The following is a 13,318-nucleotide window of genomic DNA, read 5'->3' as shown; positions in this document are numbered from 1 at the left end:
GCGTAGTTATAGATTTTTCGTTGATTATGGTAACACAGAAGACAGTACCTATTTGTTTTTTATCGAAATAGGTACCGCGGAAGTGGGTGAAATTTGAATAAGAAGAGTGACATGAACGATCAACTACAAGTAAAAACCAGGAGTAATTCAGAGGCACTGAGCATTAAGCAATCATGCACACTAGCTCTCTTTACGCTGACTCTGAACGAATATCAGTATCATTGGTTGATACAGCGTTAGCACTAGCAAGAAAAGCAATAAATTGCGTTCGATGACGCCCCCGGGAGCCAACGATTTATGGCTCTTGCTAATTGCCCTTAATTTATACTCGTTACAGTCCCACTACAATAGCAATGATAACGATAATTGGATCGAACGTCGCCTATTAAAATCAGTACGATTGATTTATATCAAAAAAAAGTCCCCATAAAGTCAGTAGGTACTTTTAATACAGTAAAACATATTGCAATCGTTTTCGAAAAAAAAAACCGGACAAGAGCGTGTCGGACACGCCCGAAATAGGGTTCCGTAGCCATTACTACTAATAATTCTCAAGCAAACTTAACCGTTATAGTTTTCCTTAAAAGTTTGATATACTTACTACCATCCTGAATTTTTTCAAATTTTGCCACCCACCGGTTTAGATTTTAGAGGGTGGGGGGGACGCTCGATTTTAATGAAAATTTTATTAAAGTTGAATATTTCGCAAACATATCACTGAATTGAAAAATCGCGTTAGCAAACCCTAATGGTTTTAAAAGACATATCCAACGATACCCCACACTATAGGGTTGGATGAGAATACATTATATATATGAGTTTACATATATCCGTGCAAAATTACAGATTTCTAGCATTGATAGTCCCTGAGCAAAGCCGCGGACGGACGGACAGACAGACAGACAGACATGGCCAAACTATAAGGGTTCCGTTTTTGCCATTTTGACTCCGGAACCCTAAAAATCGGGAAGGAGCTTAAAAATACGATAAGCCTAATTCTATTACCAACGATGGAGGATTGTTCTTGATCCTATTGTAATTTTTAAAGCCAATTAGGTAATAATAGATGCTGTATTTACTATGTGCTTAATAATAATAAATAAAATAAATATCACGGGACAATTCACACCACCTAGTCCGAAAGTAAGCTTAGCAAAACTTGTGTTATGGGTACTAAGCAACGGATAAATATAATTATATAGGTATTTAAATACATATTAAACACCCAAGACCCGAGAACAAACATTCGTATTTTTCATACAAATATCTGCCCCGACACGGGAATCGAACCCGGGACCTCAAGTTTCGTAGTCAGGTTCTCTAACCACTAGGCCATCTGGTCGTCTAAATAAGTAAGTAAGTAACTGGGGCATGTATCGTTTTGGTCTAATGCACCGTATCTAAGAGAAAAATAATCGGCATCTTTTAAAAGCCACTTTATTACTTGATGTCAAACATACGTCGATTGTGGTTTTATGATTCGCAAACAAACAGAAGGGAAACATACCTACGGCGTCGAAAAAGAGGAGTTCTATATCCCGCTAGCACTTAATTTTCAGAAGAAGAGCAAAAAAAACATCATGGAGAGCAAACCACAGCACCGTTTTATTCTTATGCTGGTGATAGAGATCCAATTAAGAATGCTTTTTCTATATAATTCACCGGAATGGCTAACTGTGGTTTCAATGAAAGATTAATTACCTTTCCATGTCGTAAAATAGTTATCGTCTAACCTTGTATGCGTTATAATAAGTCTTCAGATGGTTCGTCGCTGATTCTTACATTCTCCACCCGTAGAGAAGCCAATTATATCCTAAAATAGAAGAACTAATGTTAACGACGTTTTCGCTGGGGCTTCTTCCTGTGCCGAAGGGGCAAAGAAGCAGCGTAACAGCATTGCACCAAGCCTTGGGGTAAGAATACAGGCCTGTGCAAATTAGTTATTTATGTGGCTGGTGCATAATGAGAGGCATTAAAGTACGAGTGTGGTTTTATGAAACGAGCCGAAGGCGAGTTTCATAATAAGATCACACGAGTGTTTTAATGCCTAATTATGTATAGCCGCATACATAACTTTATCTACATACATATCATAAGTTTTCTATAATATGTTCAGATATGGCCTATATTTTTAGTTAGTGTTACTGTTACCGATCGTAAAACGCCGCCATTTTATGATATGCCTAGGAATTTCGTGATCTGGCGGATTTTACGATCGGCCGCCGATTTATAGACAATTTTTAGGGCATGGAAATAATCTCAAAATGACAACTGTGCTAAAATGTTTAAAAACCGGCCTAGTGCGAGTCGGACTCGCGCACGAAGGTTTCCGTACCATTATCTATACAACATTATACATTAGCAAAAATAAAACACGTTTGCTGTATGGGAGCCCCCCTTATATATTTATTTTAATTTAGTTATTTAGTTTTGAAGTGAATATACGACTAACTTAAATATTTATTTTATTTTAATTTAGTTATCTACTTTTAAAGTGAATATACGACTAAATATTCTATGAATATTTCAAGCGTCAACCTGTTGTACTTTTAGTAATTCTGTGGTACTGGCGACTCTTAATACAAGAGTGAGAGAGGGACGGTATGATACGGACTTTCCTTAGTAGCCCCCTATTCCCAAAGTATTGAATGAGCGGCAATCAAAAAAATCGTGTGTATTTTAGCTGGTAGACGTCTTATTTTATTAATATGATTACTCGATATGCACAGGCTAGTCTCTTCACGTTCCGCATCTATCTATAATTTGATTTCGACAATAATTACCTAGGTAAACAGACAGTTTTATAAGGGGCCTTGCCAACATAGTTGCCTGAGCGACATGTTTTAGTCTTTATGACTTTATGAGAGCTCCGTACGTCGAACTCAATTTACTAGCGCATTGGAAAACTAAGGGTTGATTGATTTACCTATAGATTGTTGGAAATGTAAAGTAAAACACGAGAGAAACTATTTTAAACTATTTTATTAAAAAATATAGTGGCCACGTCTTCTTCTGGTCTTACTGGTCTTGAAATACCAGTAGAGTAGTAGACAATATTTTTTACGAATTTTATTCTTAGTTAATGACATCCTGAAGTGATGGTAAAATACTGAAAAATGCATTATTATTCTGTGTTATTTTAATGTCAACGTATACATTATTCTTATCTATATTAAAAAAAAACATGATTGAAAGAAAATAAAAGCTTGTAATAAGTTCGCTGAAAAAATTATACATCAATTGGAGCCATTATTTCAGCTAGCGGACACCAACTAAAATAGCTCCCATTGCCACTTCTTACTTAAACGACATTATTTTTGAGACTAGGATCTACTTATTGTACTTATAAGGGATAGAGATCAACGACCTCAATAAACAAACGGCAAAACCCTGCCTCATTCCAGAGAGTAATACCTCGATTATTAGTTCTCATGTTTCTACACGAATATTCGATAATTTACATTCGTAACATTCGTATTCTGAAATGTATTCGGCAACGACAAACAGCGTACACTGAAATAACAATCGCAACATTGCAGCTCCGGTTTTAATAATCGATTTAATTAAGCCAATGAACAATTTAATTAAAATTCTAAAGACACGACTCACGGTCGTGGGATGCGCGTGTGTCGCGGGCCGATAGGGAATTGGGCGTTTGGATAATTGCTGGAAATGCTGGTTTGTCTTGTCTGTGATTTGATAATCATTAGCTTTATGGCTATCGTATGGCAAGTCTAAGCAGGATTAAGGAATGTAACGTGACTGTTAAAGCTAATACGAGTGAGATGATTTAAAAGTGTTGTATCAGATTGTAAGTAATTAGATGAATGTTCCCTGTACTTTATTAGTCATGAATTTTAGATCTGGTAATAACTAAAAATGTTTTAGGTAAATATTGTGGCAGTTTAAAGTCGCGCACTTCTGAGTTTTTTGGAATGAACGCGCGAAAGCTTTCTTCTTCTTAGCTTTACGGCGAAGGAAACTAGTACACTTCTGAGATGAAATTCATTGGTGTGTGTGAAGTTCCCAATCCGCACTGGGCCCGCGTTGGAACTTCTCATTCTGAGAGGAGGCCCGTGCCCTGCAGTGCAGATGATCGTGGCAGCATGTCATTTTAATATTTTTTTGTGACCAGAATTAGATTTGGCATAATGTTTTAAGGAGTTTGTATTGCAAGAACTAAATCAATACAATGACTGTTTATTGAACACCATAACATAGTAAGTGAGTAGTGGTATTATTACCCAATTTCCAAAGTTTTATTTTTATTTACTGTGTTATTTATAAGCTTTGCTAATATCTATACTACTTCTTAGGGCTGGGTCAACAATCAAGCATAAATAAAAATGATAGAGTCGTTTGCCTTCATTAAAACTAGTCAGTTCAGGCAACGCCAAATTCTCTTTACTGCCTGCATCTTGTCTAAAAATATGCGATTATTAAAATGTCGGGAGTACAAATGAGCGGTGGGGCGCGCGCGCTATGCAGGTATGTATTTACGGGTTATTGGAGATCATTCGTGCTCTCGGTATTGCTCTCTGTTGTTGTTTGGTTAGTAAAAGAGTGTTACGAAAGTCAAGTTAGTGTGAAAGTCAAGTTGTGGTAGTAAATATGGGTGAAAATCGCAAAAGTTGAAAACATTATTAGAAAAAAAAATTGTGTCTTGTTCAATTGTAGCTTTGGATCTGTGGACCTCGCGAAATGGCTGAAATGTTATTTTGTTAACCCCCGACGCAAAGAGCGGGGTGTTATAAGTTTGATGCCAATGTCATTCACATGGCTTAGCGTTTTTTTTTAAATAAAAAATTTCATCCGCAAAAAAAAACTATTTAGGTAATTATCGAACCTGCTTTTTTTAAATCTGATGTGAAATACGACCTATAGAACAGCCGAATAGCCGAACAGACATTCGAAAAAAAATTGCCCTAGCTCGCTCTGTTAATTAAACTGGACTGTCGCTGTGTTGATCTCTGTTGATTTTCGGCCTGCATATTTTAACAGTAGATTCTTGTTTAAGAGGATTTGATCGTTCAATAAAAGTGATATTGGTAAATTGGCAATAATGAGCATTGAGATCGGATGCACTTTACTCGTTCGGTGTTACTCTTCGTTATATTTTTGGACTATAGGGCAAGTACTAGCCTTTTTAAAAATTGACAATAATCAGTTTATATTTGGAGATGGAGAACCGTTATCACTATTTCCACAAAGAGGCTTGTATTCCATTTTACTTCACAATGATATGTCCCGCTTGCTCGTTACCCTCCCTCTCATAATAAAAAAAAGAAAAATCTTCATAAGTTTATTTTTATACATTTCCCTGTAGCTGAGTGTACATCGGTCTCATGCAAGTCAAATATAGATAGACATGTACTCGTACTAATTATTTCTTAATGCTTCATTAACTACCATGTTAATAGCTGGATTGTGTGCATGTAACTTCGTTTTTATAAGTTTTTTTATAAGTCAGACTTAATCAGGTACAATGTTTGTTGAACGCGTCTAATGGTGTTACCGAACAACTGCACCGTGATCCAATAAGGAACCTTTTCACAGAAAATGTCAGTTACATTCACACTGAGTTCACACTGACCGAGCTGCCTTGAGGCAAATCGTATGAGACATAACTTTGGGATGCGCTTCGATAGATATGACAATACTACAACATACTTAATCCCTACTAATATATAATATATATAATAATATTATAAACGCGAAAGTAACTCGTCTGTCTGTCTATCTAGCTGTCTGTCTTTTACGCTTTCACGTCTAAACCACTGAACCGATTTTGATGAAATTTGGTATATAGGTAGTTTGAACCTCAAGGATCAACATAGTATATCTTATTCCGGTAGAGGGCGCCACCGCGCGATAACCTAGATACGCGCAGACGAAGTTGCGGGCATAAGCTAGTTTGATATATTTGCATTATTCGATAGTACTCAAGAAGCGGGACTGGAGGGTTAACCGGGATAGTGGGTGGTCGGTACCGCCGTGTCGGAAAACCGTGTTAAATACTCGTGCTGCGTCATCGGTTAGTGTGGATGTGCCTTTACGGAGGGATGTTTTTAGTGTTGTGTACCATCCTATATTTGATAATTATAACAAAAAAACCGGCCAAGAGCGTGTCGGACACGCCCGAAATAGGGTTCCGTAGCCATTACGAAAAAAATAAGTAATATTTTTCTAAGGATTTCGTATTTTATACGGAATCTTCCAAGTTTAGGTATTACTATATTTTATACCTTAGGTTGCTATTTACTCTTAAACTACTAATAATTCTCAAGCAAACTTAGCCGTTATAGTTTTCCTTGAAGTTTGATATATTTACTACCATCCCGGAGTTTTTCAAATTTTTCCGCCCATCGGTTTAGATTTTAGAGGGGGAGGGACGCTCGATTTTAATGAAAATTTGCACTTTAAAATTGAATATTTCGCAAACAAGTCACTGAATCGAAAAATCGTCTTAGCAAACCTCTAATGGTTTTAACCTAACCTAACCTAACCTATCCAACGATATCCCACACAACAGGGTTGGATGAGAAAAAAAATCATCCCCACTTTCTATGGGAGGTACCCTAAAAAAATTTTTATTTAATTTTTTTATTGTACCACTTTGTCGGCATAGTTTACATATATATCCGTGCAAAATTACAGCTTTCTAGCATTGATAGTCCCTGAGCAAAGCCGCGGACGTACAGACAGACAGACAGACAGACATGGCGAAACTATAAGGGTTCCGTTTTTGCCATTTTGGCTCCGGAACTCTAATGACGATGAAAACGTGGGTAGTTGTGCGCCGGTATTAGTTTCGTCGGGTAGTCGCGCGAGCAGAGCGGCGGCGCGCAGTGCGCGTGTTGCAGCAGCCGTCGAATCGCGTTGCTCTCAGTTGAAGGGTTACGGATTATCCCGAAACATGTCGAGCTAAACTCGATTTCAGACGTGAGACGTTATGTTACTTTTTAAAATAAGTACTCAAGAAGTAAACTTAACAGGGTTAATATTATTTTTTTATGTAGCGAGAAGAGAGTGTAATCTTATCGCTTTTGTTGCTGAGCGACAAATTTTCCATACTAAAAAACATTCTCTTCTCGCTACTCGCCGGCGGTGGGACTAGTGCCATATGTAAGTAGATTTGCCAAATCAGTTTGTGAAATGTTTTTTTTTTCTTGTGAACTGATGATAAATCGACCATAGTACTATTTCCTTATCACCACCGCACAATACAAAACCGACAATTAGGTTAAAAAAAATTGAATCGTCATTTTTATTTACGACCAGGCTTTGAATGGTTTAATATTGGACCATAAATTTTGTTAAGCCCCCGGCTAGTGTGACCATGATCCGAGATTCTGCGGGAGATAGCGCGTGCCGGCGCGTGCGTCGGTTAGTCTGCAATGGATAGATCCTAGGACACGGGCATAGTGTAAATCCAGTAGGTGAGTTACAAAACTTGCCGTTTGCCCTGTTGTCATGATTACGCTTCGTTTATTTTAGCACTAGCCGTTACCCGCGACTGCGTCCGCGCAGAATTCGTTTATCGCTATCCCGCGGGAACTATGCAATTTTCCGGGATAAAAACTATCCTATGTCCTTCTCTGGGACTCAAACTATCTGTACATTGAATTTCATCTAAATCAGTTCAGTGGTTTAGACGCGATGAAGTAACAAACAAACAAACAAACTTACAAACTTTCGCATTTATAATATAGTAGGATAAGAAAGTAGGTAAGCGATAAAGAAGTGCTATGGAAAGATATTCGTCTGGTTTCTTCCTGGTTTTTCTTGCGGAAGGCTAAAGTGAACTAGCTGAGCTTAATGAGAATTTAAAATATTATTTGCCGTGACTGCATCGAGTTTGAATTTGTTAAAGTCACTATAAAAGTTTGTAGATTGCGAATACAATCTCTTCTCTATAGATACGTGTGCAAATAAAATAATCCAAGTTGACACGTAAGTCCAGTATAAACTGGTACATTATCTTAGTAAAGTGGTAACTTTACTACGAGAATGTACCAGTTTACACTGGACTTTCTTTGGCAACCGTATAGAAAGCTGAAAGTGACAGATCTACTTGAGACTTATTGGCAGATCCCTTACTGTGTTTATACTGTGACATAATATGTAGGATGTGTAAATGCGAGGCATTGCTTGATGTTAGGAAAGTCAATGTTTTGTTAATGATATGGCGCGTAGTGTTTTGTTGGTTGTTCTGAGAAAACGTTCTTTCTGACCTGGAGAAACATTTTGTCAAACAAAATTTTAGATTTTGACCGTAACTCGATGTTTCATTTTTGTATGTAATATTAAAAAAAAAAAGATTATTTTATTTGTAACTCACGCGCAGGTTAGAAAAAGTTCTATACTTTGATATTTGAAAGTTTTTGTTTTGAAATGTAACACCTACCTAACCTATATTAAATATTTATTTGCTTGTTTTTTGGTTTGCCATATTTCACTAATTTTCAACGTTCACATTGATTTGCATAGACTGGTTCACGATTCTAAACTAAAAGTTTAATGTATAAAAACTACTAGCTTTTGCCCGCGGCCTCGCCCGCGTGGTATTCGGTTATCGCGCGCTTTTCCCTCGGGAACTGCGTATTTTCCGGGATAAAAAGTAGCCTATGTCACTCTCTGCCCCATAAACTATCTCTATGCCAAAAATCACGTCGATCCGTCGCTCCGTTTCCACGTGAAAGACGGACAAACATAGAAACACACACTTTCGCATTTATAATATTAGTAGGTATGGATATAAGTAAAGTGCTTTGAAATCTGCGTCTATATCCAACCCGCTCTGCGTCGATGTGCATAATCATCCCAGCCTATATACGTCCCACTGCTGGGCACAGGCCTCCTCTCAGAACAAGAGGGCTTGGGCCATAGTTCCCATGCGGGCCCAGTGCGGATTGGGAACTTCACACGCACCATTGAATTGCTTCGCAGGTTTGTGCAGGTTTCCACACGATGTTTTCCTTCACCGCAAAGCTCGTGGTAAATTTCAAATGTAATTCCGCACATGATGTGCATAATAGTAGTGACAAATACCCTTCATATCGAGACCCATTAAATTACCGGGAAACTGCGGGCACAATCGCGGCACGTATGGCACAAACGGGCACAAACGGGCACAAACACGGGCACTAATGCAGCTAATGGTGCGCTCCTGATTAAGCAGCCGAATTAGGAATGACTGACAGTTCAGTGAAACAGTCGCCCTTTGTCAAAGAGTGTAACTATGGAATACACAGATGGTTAAAATAGACCCTGAGTAATATCAGTTTGATTTGCTCTACCTTCATTATATCAGCCGGAAGACGTCCATTGCTGAACAAAGACACCACAATGAACGACAACTCGTCACTTCCGTCCACTGGTTGCCCGCAACTCTCACAATGTCTTTACTCCACCTACTGGGAGGCCTGCCAACGCTTAGTCTTTCGGTTCGTGGTCGCCCGAGGATTTTTCTCTCCCAACGGTTATCTGCGGTTGCTCTACCTTACCTAGGTAGAAATGAGTTAAAGTAATACACGTAAGGTATCGCATTTTGCTTTTTTAAAGATCGTCACCAACGTGCCGTTTGCAAGCAGTTGTGCTGACTGCAACAGAACTGTAATTGGCAGTTGGCAGTTATGTTGCAGTTGCAGTGCAGTCCGTCTGTATGGCGAGTGAGTAAGTAAGATCATATTCGAGATAGATCACGCGATACGCACGCACCAAGAGCCATTACCACCGTTTGCTGCCCTTTATTCCACGCCACAGTTCAGCTTCTAAGCTCTATTATGATTTCCCATCCCAACAGGGTGTTAATACGGAATCGGGATTACACTCCATTAAGTTTGGCTTGTTGCTTTTATTTAGCGATAGCGGTTAGAATAAATACAGAACTGTAACTGGCGTTTAAGTGTCGTGCGAATGGCGGGTGTTGGTAAATGATAAATCTAGTGAGGGTGACGCGGATTGAGGCGATTATGGGATCTTTGTATTCAACGGACTATGATCTAATGTGAAAAAAATATGTAACTAAGTAGATAGGTAAAACAAAAACACAATTATGTTGGAAACCTAATAATCAGTTACGCTATTTTTTAGCCGTGTCCACGAACATCTCTGTTTTTTTAAAATAAATTATTCACAATCGTAACATCTGTTTAGTTTGTAGTTCAAAACGAAATAAGTATATCTGTTATTATTTATTATAATCAAAAAAAAAATAAGTGGGTGAAAATAAATAAATTAAATAAAAGTAACAGGCTCTTTGTAGTTGTAATTTTAGTAAAGAAGTATTTTTCTCTTTAACAGATAGAACGTCATATTTATTTAAATAGGTATATCGAACCTCTGACATCGAATCACTTAATTACAAAATTACTTTGAATTGACATTGAGTAATCTGGGAATTAAAAGATATGACAAAATAACGTAAAAAAAAACAAGTCCTCAGACCTCAAATAACACACGAAATAATTAATTTGCCCACAAAATCCACAAAGACTCACAAGCCAAGTAATTCTTACTAACCAAATCTTAATTATCTCCAGAGCTAGATGCAAACAAATTATTAAATCCCCGATCCACAGTAGGACATTAATCTAAGATCGCACTTATCATTTAATTAGATCGGTGGCGAGCGCCCTTGTGACTTCAATTTTATTTTATAACGTCATACACACGTTCCTCCCTTGCTAACTATACGACAAACTTATGTTTGCCGTGGTCAAATCGTCCCAGAAGACAGGAGGTATGTTTTACTATAAGAACAGAGTTCAAAATTGAATTCACTTTGGTTTTATGGCTGTAGCATTATGTTGCGCGGCGCGCGTCCCTACTGTTACGGTGGTCGTGCTCCATTCGCTACTGGCCAGTTGTGTGCAAATTACTAGGGCTGCTACTTCTAATATTTTACGTATATTTTTGTTCAATAGTTAAATAGTACATTACTGTAGAGGCCGGGAAGTAGGGGGGGGGGGGAGTTGAGTTGAATTTGAATGATTTCACACAGTAGGTACTACCCATTGTAAAAAAATTGTGAATGAACTACGTGTATTAATATGTATTAATTTTGTCCATTTAATATTTTCCCGTGATCCATCGTTTTACAGGAAAACATAATTTTTGCGTAATTATTCAAATACCATAGTTCCGTTTTCTTCCTCTTGGAAAATTCATTTAGAAAGAATAGGATACCAATAAGCCTTGAGTTAGACTTCAAAATTCTTCCTTCCCATATCAACTCTACCTAGGATATTTGTTATTATAAAGTTTATAAATATCGTGCTAGAGGCAGTATAGTCAACTATATTGTAACTCCAGGAAGACCTAGGTAGAGTTGATCGAGGAAGGTAAAATTTTCAAATGTGATGATATAATTTGAAGCAGCAACCCTATTATTTCAAACTGCATTAATGTCTTGTGCATCCCTGCCGGCTACAAAGCCCCAAACTTAATCACATCCCTCATATCAAACAGCAAAGAACATCCTTTACATCTCATTAAACACCGTAAAATTCCCACGATATCAGACGTTCCGATATTTTTTAACGATGCCATGTCACGCTTAGCTAAAAGACGTAAGTGACTTTGCAGCTTTTTATACTTACGCCCTTTTAGAGTAGGGAGCATCTTACGCCCTTTTGAAGTATTATTTTTACAATTAGTAATGTGTTCACGCTGCATAATTTCTTAGTCGTTCGGTTCAGATTGTATGAATGGACTATTGTCAGGACACAAAAAGACGTAACGCGTATTTAATTTATCTTTTGCTTATTAATTTAAGGGATGGTCGACGTGGTCGTGCTCCGAATTTAAAATTTAATTTATTGTCAGTGGATAATAATAATGGTTCGCATGTTCAGTAAGATAAATTTAATTTATATTAGTAAAAAAGTAAATCCATTTACTAATATTATAAATGCGAAAGTGTGTGTGTTTGTATGTTTGTCCGTCTTTCACGCCGTAACGGAGCACGGATCGACGTGATTTTTGGCATAGAGATAGTTTATGGGCCCGAGAGTGACATAGGCTACTTTTTATCCCCGAGGGAACAGCGCGCGATAACCGAATACCACGCGGGCGGAGCGAGCTAGTCATAAGAATATTTAAAGAAACTTGTAACGTACAATTTTATTCTAGCATTATTTTATGAAAACGATTAGGACAAAAATTCAGACGATAACACTTCTGTTCTTCTTGCTATCAGTTTTTTAATTAGCCAAAAGTAAACAAAATTTAATCGCAACACAAAGAATCAACATAATAATAACCCAGAACGAGCCCAGCTGCCGCCAAAGTGTTAAAAAATAACCTTGCAGGAAAAACTGGAGTTTTCAACTGTATTTAAATTTGCATCATGGCGATGCAGATGAGTGACGTCACGTGCTCCCCCCGCCTAATTGACGCAGCCCTTGTGCTGTAGCTACCTATATTTTTTACGTTTAGTTATTGCTGTTTGTATGACGTATTTGCAAATAAATCTCACTGACTTTGACTTTGAAAAGTTGCGGGGCTTTTTTCTATGTAATCTCGGTATGGCCAAGTGATATTGAGGCCATTCTACCAACACGGCCCTTCTTGCCGCCTAGTACCTAGTACCCGTCTAGTACCTAGTTTTAATTTTCAAACAGTTTGAGCGCCTCGCAATTATGGCGCTAAATTTCCGTAAGAAATGTGAAACTATGGTATAATAATATTAATATGTTTGGCGGTTGGCGCAATGGCGCAAAGATTTGCAGACGCCATCGTCATCATAGCTGAAACATTGCAAGATCTAACAGATGCGGGCAGCATTGCTAATTTGTCTCAGCGAATCGGTCTCCAGATGAACTTGGATAAAACCAAAGTTTGAATGAAGGGTTTCACGCCACAGATAAAAAAAAAACAAAAACCCAGCCAACGCACCAGCCCATCTAATCAAGTCTACTAAACGTATTATTTGTCAAGCGAGGGCGGAGCGATCTCGGAATCAATTTTCATTTATTCGCGGCTTATCCGCGCCCGTGCGTGCCCGCCGCCGCAAATACTGAGCCTTGTGCCAGAGTAGTGTTGAAGACAGAAGCGACTAACTTGCTACTCCGTGACTACCGGTTTAAGGCAGCTATGTCTGGGCGAAATGTACAGTCAAGGAAACTGAATTACGTACCAGGATGGAACCTTTGTGCTACTAATGCCATGTTGACATCCCATACATCTGCCAAGTAAATCATAGCGAAATTGGTTATAAAAAGGTACCCTGGTCCGTGATTCAGTTTCCTCGACTTTGTATTTCTCCAGAAAATTATTTACATGTAACCCTTTTCCAGGCCCCGCGACTTTATAT

This window comes from Choristoneura fumiferana, chromosome 2 (genome assembly GCF_025370935.1).
Source record: "Choristoneura fumiferana chromosome 2, NRCan_CFum_1, whole genome shotgun sequence".
NCBI lineage: Eukaryota > Metazoa > Arthropoda > Insecta > Lepidoptera > Tortricidae > Choristoneura > Choristoneura fumiferana.
Note: the sequence above shows the minus strand (reverse complement) of the source record.